The following is an 8,392-nucleotide window of genomic DNA, read 5'->3' on the forward strand; positions in this document are numbered from 1 at the left end:
AAATAAAGATAAATACCATATATTCTCATTCACATGTGGAAGCTAAAAAATGTGATCTCATCCCAGTAGAGAATATAGTAGTGGTTACTAGAGGAAGGGAAGGATGTGGGAACTCTGTAGTAAGAGGTTGGTTAACCAATACAAAAGTACAGCTAGACAGGAAGAACAGGTTAAGGGTTCTATCACACAATAGGCTGACTACAGTTAACAACTTACTGTATATTTTCAAATAGCTAGAAGAGTGGATTATAAATGTTCCCAACACAAAGAAACGATAAATGTTTCAAATGATGGATGTGATAATCACCCTGATGTCATCATTACACCTTGTAAACAGGTACCAAAATCTCACACCTTACCTCATAAATATGTTCAATATTATGTGTTAATTAAAAATAATAATAAGACCAGGCACAGTGGCCCACGCCTGTAATCCCAGTGCTTTGGGTGGCTAAGGCAGGAGGATCATGTAAGCTCAGAAGTTGGAGGCTGCAGTGAGCTATGATCTTTCCTTTTCATTGTACTCCAGCCTAGGGGACAGAGTGAGAAGCTGTCCAAAAAAAAAAAAAAAAAAAAAAAAAAAAAAAGATAACTAGGTAGGAAAGTAAATGCAATTGGATGGATAGGCTACTGGGGAATTTAATTTCTTGCACTGGACAGTAGGTATCCACAAATACTTGTTGATTTATTCCTTGTAACCCCAACTATGTCTGAAGTATTTATTTTATTGTTATTTTTCTACTCCTGTAACAGATTATGAAATGTTTTATTTTTAAAAGGACCAATGGGTAAAGGGGGATATTTAACAAATTGGGAAAATTTGTCTTTTGGAAGAAAACACAAATTAGAGTTTTCTTTGCATAGAGATTTCTAGATATTACCAATATTTCCAATATTCCTCCTTTCTGTGGACATACTATGTTTTGCAGAGCTACATGTCTCTTTCTGATCAATGGGCTCTGATAAATTAATTAGGCGCCAGTGAATGATTGTCCACGCTCTTTCCTCTGTTGCAGACACCTGTGTCTAGAAAGATGGAACTCCAAGTTTTGCAGCGGGAACTCGTTTGGTAAGACTGTCCCCTCTGATAATGTGCGAGGCAGAATGTGTACCCAATGAATGTGTGTCTCTAGTGTGAGAACTCGCAAAGCAGATATTTATCTGTGCTGGTTGCTATGGGTTGTATTTGATAAGGAATTATAAGAAAAACAGTTCTGAAAAGTATTATCTGTTTGCCAGCAAGAAGGAAAGGAAATAGTTCAGATATTTGGGGTCTTGAATGAGTTAAACCAGTAATTGCTTTCAATCCTAAATAGTAAAAGAGAAAATGTTAAAAGACTTTAAAATTGAGCTGGTTCAAAAACAAACAAACAACAACAAAAAAAATAAACAATAGATTTAAACTGAACTTTTATTTATAAAAAGGAATTAATGAGATAAAAATGCCTTAGGGTAAAGATCAAACTAAGGGCCTGAGGCCCAGTAATCTTTTCAATTGGAAAAATAGCTCAGGTAAAAGAGCTTAAGGGTTCCATTCTCTCACCAAATCCAGATAGACTCAAGAAAACTACCAGGTCTTCAAGCAGGGAGAGGTACTAGCACAAGAGTGTAAAGAAATACGGATGAAGTAAGAAGTGTGTTAGGTAAAGAATCGTAGCTGCAATTATTGGCACATGGAATTAACTGGAATCCAATAGCTCAGAAAAACCAACAAAGTTTTAAGGAAGTTGTATTGCCTAAGAAACTGTGAGCCTGCACTAAAAGTGTTTGAGACTCTAAAACAAGGGTGTCCAATCTTTTGGCTTCCCTGGGCCACACTGGAAGAAGAAGAATTGTCTAACTAACTAACACTAGCGATAGCTGATGAGCAAAACCAAAAACCAAAAAACAAACAAAAACGAAAAAAACAAAACAAAACAACAAAAACACACCTCACAATGTTTTAAGAAAGTTTACAAATTTGTGTTAGGCTGCATTCAAAGCTGCCCTGGGCAGCATGCTTAAACACCTCTCCGGCCCTGGGTGGGAAGTAGGCTAAGAAAACTTCATATTCTCTAGGATCCATTTTATATGAGCCCACGAAGGGAGAAAGGGAAGGAAAAATATCTTGCTGAGGGTGGAGACAGATGACACAGAGAACAAGAACCAAGTTGAATCCGCCAGGAGAGCAGAGTCCGGGCCTCGTGAAGGTAGAGGGCTCAAAAAAACGTCTGCCTGAAAGGAATTCGGAATTTTTCAGGAACAGGGAGGGACTCCTGTTTCCTTTTTCAATTACTAGATGTGTAAGCGCCAGATAACTTGTCATTTTAGTTGCTAGGTTTCCAAAGCTATGAGAGCTACCTATAGACTTGACATAGAGTACAGTATGCAGTAGGCCCTTTGTTTCCAAGGATTCGACCAACTGTGGATGGAAAATATTTTTTAAAAACCCAATAAAAACAATATAACAATAAAAACTAATGTAAATAAAACAATATAGTATTAACTATTTACATAGTATTTACATTGTATTAGGTGTTGTAAGTAATATAAAGAGGATTTAAAGTATATGGAAGGATATGTATAAGTTATGTGCAAATACTGCACCATTTTATATCAGCGATTTGAGCATCTGTGGATTTGATATCTATGGGGGTCCTGGAACCAAGTCCCCATGGATACAGAGGGACAATTGTATCACTCAGAGATTCTGGATTCTGGACTTTGAGCTCAATGCCATGACTGACGAAGACCATGGGGTTTTCTCTCTTAGAGGGGAGGTGGGTATAACTGTCATACATATCTATACCAGAGGGAGACTGCACTGAATATTTGGAGAAACAAAAGGGTAAATTGTGGCAGGTACTACCAGTCCTTAGCAATAGTTCCAGTTCTCCTTTTTCACTCCTCTAGTCAGTAGGCCGGGGCTAGATGACTGGTCCTGTAGCCTGGCTGTGTCTATCAGGAGGCAATGCATGATTTCCCAGCCCAAAGTACATGAGAGCTGATGGACCCATTTCCCACATTCTCCTCCTCTTCCACAGTGAACCCAGAGCTTTGAGTTGAGATGGGGGTGCCATAAGATTGAAGTACTCTGAAAAATGGAGCTTAAAGGCTTTCAACAGGAAAAAGTGCAGTCCAAATTCTGAATTTGTTGTTGTTGTTGTTGTTGTGGAGGGCATCTATCCAAAAGCTTTCAGGACACACATGGACTTTACATGAGCAAGGAAAAAAATGTGTGTTTAGACACTGAGGTGTTAGTGTTTTTGATAATATAGCCTGACCTCATAGATACATTTATCTTAGACCATTCTATGCTAAATACATACATTCGCACTGACAAACATATGTGCATGCATATCTAACGGATTAGTTAAAAGAAAATACATTTCAACTTTTAAACCAAGAAAATGTAAGTAAATATCTAACTTATCTCAAGTGAAGACTTTACACATCATGTCGTGAAAACAACACAAGTGAAAAAGTAGATCTGACTACTTGCAAATAACACTTTTGAATATCAGAAATATCAACAACTAAATGAAAATTAATGACATGCTGGGGGAAAACATTTTTGCAATAGAGGGTTTGTATCCTAATATATAAGAGGCTCTTAAAAATGAGTATCTTAAAATATCAGCATCACACACACACACACACACACACACACAAAGACAAAGAATATAAACATGATTCTTCCAATTTATAAAAACAGAAATACAGACAGATACCTTCCAAAGCCATCAGAATTTGAACCAGTGATGAGGAGCACGTTTTCTTTCCTGCCCAATTAACAGTCATAGAAGATCACCTGAACTGCCCCTGGGGTGTGGATATGCACCCTGAAAATATTTGGCATATCAGAGCATACTTGGATGTGTATATACATATTTGTGAGAAATGTGAAAATAGATTGTTTTAGATTTTAATATTTTTCTTTCTTTCTTTCTTTAAGCACCAATAATTTTTAAATTGTCTAACTTTCTTTAAGCACCAATAATTTTTAAAAATATAAAAATATTATAAATATTTGTGTGAGGCAAGAGGAATATTGTTGGGTCTTCTAGTTACAAACCATAGGATCCTAGAGATAACAATGAACATTCCCAAAAGCTCCCATTTAGGAAGTTTTTGGTTGATGGCATGACTCTTGAAGGGATCTGACTTCCTGAGAGAGTGACTCATAAATAATTACTCCTTTTTGTGATACAAATATTTTTAAAGAACAGCTAAAGTCTTCATTAAAAAAGCATTATGCTCCTAAGAGATTTCCCCGTCCCTAAGATTAATATCACAGTTGAGGAGGCCTGAGTATTTTTTTTATCTTACAATTGTACATGAATAATTATTTTGTGCAGTGCCATAGGTTAAATGCATATCATGAAATTCACTTTCCCCCCGATTGCCATTTCTGTCACTTAATTCAGTGAAAGTCCACAAAAATACAGTATGACTCAGAATATTGGAGCTGTGGCTAAGCAAGAAAAGTTCATTCAAAATTGACTTTCTTTCAGGAATCCTTGATATTCTTCATTCCAATTGTTCACCTCTACTGTAGGGCTCAGTAAACACTTAAGGAAGTTGCCGTGCACTGCAGCCTGCCGGAGACATGAAGGAATGTACGGGAGGATAATCGCAACATCATCAACCCAATTCTCCAAGGTAGCTGGCCAATAATGCTGTTCTAATTGAATAACTTATCCACAGCTATTTCCCCTGGGAAAGCCGAAGGCTCAGCCTCGGCAAAGAGGCAGATGGTGCCGCATATACAATGAAACCTGTAATTTTCTCTTGCCATTGGACATGTTAACAGTGGGCTGTTTCTGCTTATTCCTTAGTATTTTATTTTAATAGTCCCTTCCCAAATTATAATGTACGATGAAGCAGCCAAAGATGGATTCAGTGATACATATCATATTTAATTTATCATACCTCTAGCTCACTGAACAACTCACTCGGTAGTCAGCAGCGGTATATGTCAGGGACAGGTGCAAGCTGAAAAGAAAGCAACAGAAAAGGACCCAATTAAAACCAAAAGGGGAGATGAGTCTTCAGGGTGGCATGGCATTCACTAGCAGCAAAGTGTGCAATATCAAACACATTCTAATTCTGATTTTTTTAACAGTAATTTGCCATGGGACAGGCACACCCCATGTGTTTGGGAACACAATGGGAAGGCTCTGTTTTCTGCTCCAAGACTGATTCAACCAGTTGGATGGAAGGGGATAAAGGGCTGTGTGGCTGCTTGATTTTCATTGTCTAGCGGCAGCCAAAGTTGGAAAAGAGAGAAGTGCAGGCTTTAAAGGCAAGCAGCGACAGCTCATCAGCAGTCTAACAACACGACAGATGACAGGCCCAGAGGCACACCCAGGGCCGCCAGCCCATCACCCTGTGCAGGATGTCAGAGAGCAGCTGCAGCAAAGGAAGAAGATCATCCAGACTTGAATGTTTGGGCCTTGCTAAGACCATAGAGTCTTTGTGCTTTGGAAACAGTCCTCCATACAAAGACCCTTCCTAGAAAAAAGTGGAAAGAAACCAAGGTGGAATGGATACAAGAGAAAGGAGACCATGCTAATATTCTTGTGCAATGCTTCCTGGGCAGAAACTATGTCATAAAGGATGTTCCATTCTGCAAAGCTATGTCTCTCTCTGTGGTTTGCCTCAGAGGAGGGGCCTTTCATAGCTGTAGTGAGTAAGGGGGCCCTTGCTGATGTTCATCAGATATGCCAAGGCACAGGAAGAAAGCATTGAGGTCACAGGGCAGCTCAGGTCCGCCTGTGGTAATTGAAAACAGATGATGAGATTGGGTTGATTTCATTTTGGAAAAGTAAATTAGGGCTGCACCACTCGGACATGGCTAATTTATGAAGCCTCTGGTTTGTATTAGACACCCAACATGCCTTTCAGAAAGAAATGACACAACAATTAATGTGTCAAATAATAATGTGCCACTCGGAGAAAGATAATTGTACCCAGCGTCAGGTAGTTATTAGGTCGAACGAATGCTCATCCTTTCAAAGGCAACAGCGTCTATTCACTCTGGCATCCTACTGTAAGTACAGTATTGTGTTCATAATCACACAGACTGAAGCCAGGAACACTGGGTTTTATCTGATTTTTCTCCATTTGGAATTGTACTCCGATGATTCCCTAAACAGCAAACTCAGTCATGTGAAACACAAATGAGTGTGATGAAAGACAGATTGTTATACAGGAGGAGAGGCTTTCTGTGCTTTTCACATAATACAGAGCATGAGGACTGTTCCCAAGAAGGTTTAAACACATGTAACAAAAACTATCAGACCTCAGTTTGCTCATGTGTAAATGATAGTCTTTCCTTCTGGTGATTTAATGCATGAGGACATCAATCAGTCACATCATGGCCTCAGAAGTCCTTGTTCAATTTCTGGTGCCGTAACTTACTCGATGTGGGATTTGGACAAGTCATTTAACTTCACTGCGATTCTGTTTCCCTCATTTGAAAAATAGAAATAGAAGAGCCTGCTGTATATTTAGATCCACATCTGTTGGGAGGTCAAAGAAGAAAGAATATGAAAAGATGTTTGTAAATATAAAGAACCATGTAAATAGAAGACATTATTTTATTAATGCTCCAGATCAATTAACGGTCAGTGAATGATAAAATGTGATATCTTTGCAACAGAGAGAGTCTTACTTCAGAAACACTAGGCAATGGCTTCTGTCCTTACAAATGAAAAACTTCATAACAAATGGGGGCTTTCAAGACCACCTGCCCAAAACTGAACTAAATACTTCATTCAACCAAGAATGAGGAACTGAAATACATGATTATTATATATTCATATGCTTCTGTTTCATCTACTCAGGCATGCTTGTGATGAGATGAAAAATTAGCCATCTTTAGAAGGAGAGAAATATTGTAATTGGGGGTATTTCTTCTGTACAGACAATTGACCTGGTTATTGTCTAAAGGTATTTAAAATTAATAAAATGCAATTTTATGCTACATAAAATATTCAAAGCAACGATATTTCAAGGTATAGCTTCTATACCTTGTCCTCCCATGAAGATGCATTCTCAACCAATATCTTGACTATATGGACAACAAATCGTAAAAGAAAAATTTACAGTGTGGTGTTTGACCTTGAGTAGCTTATGATAGACATACATACTTGTAAAGAGATCTCCTTAGGGGAAACAAACTAATATATGACAAACAGATAATTAAAGTAAGCAGTACTGAGACAGAGAAGAGTTGGTGACTTAGCCTGTTGAAGATAGACACTTTGCTAATTTGGATTAAAGAATATAGGCATGTCTGCTCTAATATCACATAAATATTGCCAAAAAACTCTTGTATTCTGCAAAAGAATGCCTAAAAACAAACAGAGCTGACAGGCAAAATAAAATTGGCAGTGTGAGCCCCACTTGAAATCTTTTTATAATTCCATCTTGAAAGTATTATTCCATTATATCCATCTTTAGATAATTAATTGAAGTAAATGACTAAGTCCAGTCCACTTCAAGAAGAAAGGGATTAAGAGAGAATTTGGGGGCTATCTTTGAAGCCATCACAGGCTATCTCTTAGAGGTAAAGGAGTGTTTAAGGAAGAGAAGACAACATAAATGGAGAGGCCCAAGAGTTGGTTCTTGGGATCATTAGATAATGGCAGCCACAGAGTGAGGCAGTGGCAATAATAATGAACAATCCAGCATAAGCCCTGTTCTCTCTTCCTGGAGGACAGAGAGAGGTGTTGGCAGTGGTCTTCGGTTTTAAGTGTGAAAATAAGTAATTCAAAATCTAAGCTGTTGGAATTATAAATTATTTTGAGCCTTAAAGGAATGTGATTACAAGGCCTGAGTTACATGGCAGGCAGCTGCAACCTAAGCAACTGTAATCTGTGTTCCTCTGATTATAGATTAGCTTTCTTCCTTACCTACATTGTTTTGTAAAATGCTGTAAATGACTAAAGGGCACCAGGGAAGCCTCCTTCCCTCTTCACCATTGATCTTCATTATAGATTAACTTCCCTCTTACCTTTCTCACACAAAGACCTCATGGCTATCACATTGTCTTAAGATGAAATGTTAAATACACTTATACAGTGGAAAAAACATGAAAGCCAACCCCACAGAAAAGAAAACAACCTAATTAAACTGTTGTAACTCATAAACCAGCCTTGTATATATAAAATGTTATAATCTTACTAAATTTCTTTGTTTTCTGCCTATGTAAGCAAGAACTTAACTTTTGTCTTTGGGGCACTGACCTCATTTATCTGACTGAAGTCTGTGTCTCCTAGATGGCAATTCCTAGGTTTTCACTCAAATAAACTTTAAAACTGGATTCTAATCCTTTTGATTATTTCAGGTTGACAGAAGCAACTTGGGAGATGCGGTGGCAGGTCAGAATCTCTTGAATTGTTTGGTA

The 8,392-nt window shown here is 37.9% G+C and overlaps 1 long non-coding RNA gene across 1 annotated transcript; it reads left to right on the forward strand.

Annotated features, from left to right (window-relative positions):
* Window positions 1-2,698: 2,698 nt before the first annotated feature.
* LOC116466445 (uncharacterized) lies at window positions 2,699-6,990 on the forward strand. Its single transcript, XR_004247551.2, has 3 exons — window positions 2,699-2,759; window positions 4,494-4,641; window positions 5,105-6,990. It is a non-coding gene; the product is annotated as an uncharacterized LOC116466445 (long non-coding RNA).
* Window positions 6,991-8,392: the final 1,402 nt, after the last annotated feature.

Source organism: Hylobates moloch, unplaced genomic scaffold (assembly GCF_009828535.3).
Source record: "Hylobates moloch isolate HMO894 unplaced genomic scaffold, HMol_V3 SCAFFOLD_4, whole genome shotgun sequence".
Taxonomy (NCBI): Eukaryota; Metazoa; Chordata; class Mammalia; order Primates; family Hylobatidae; genus Hylobates; species Hylobates moloch.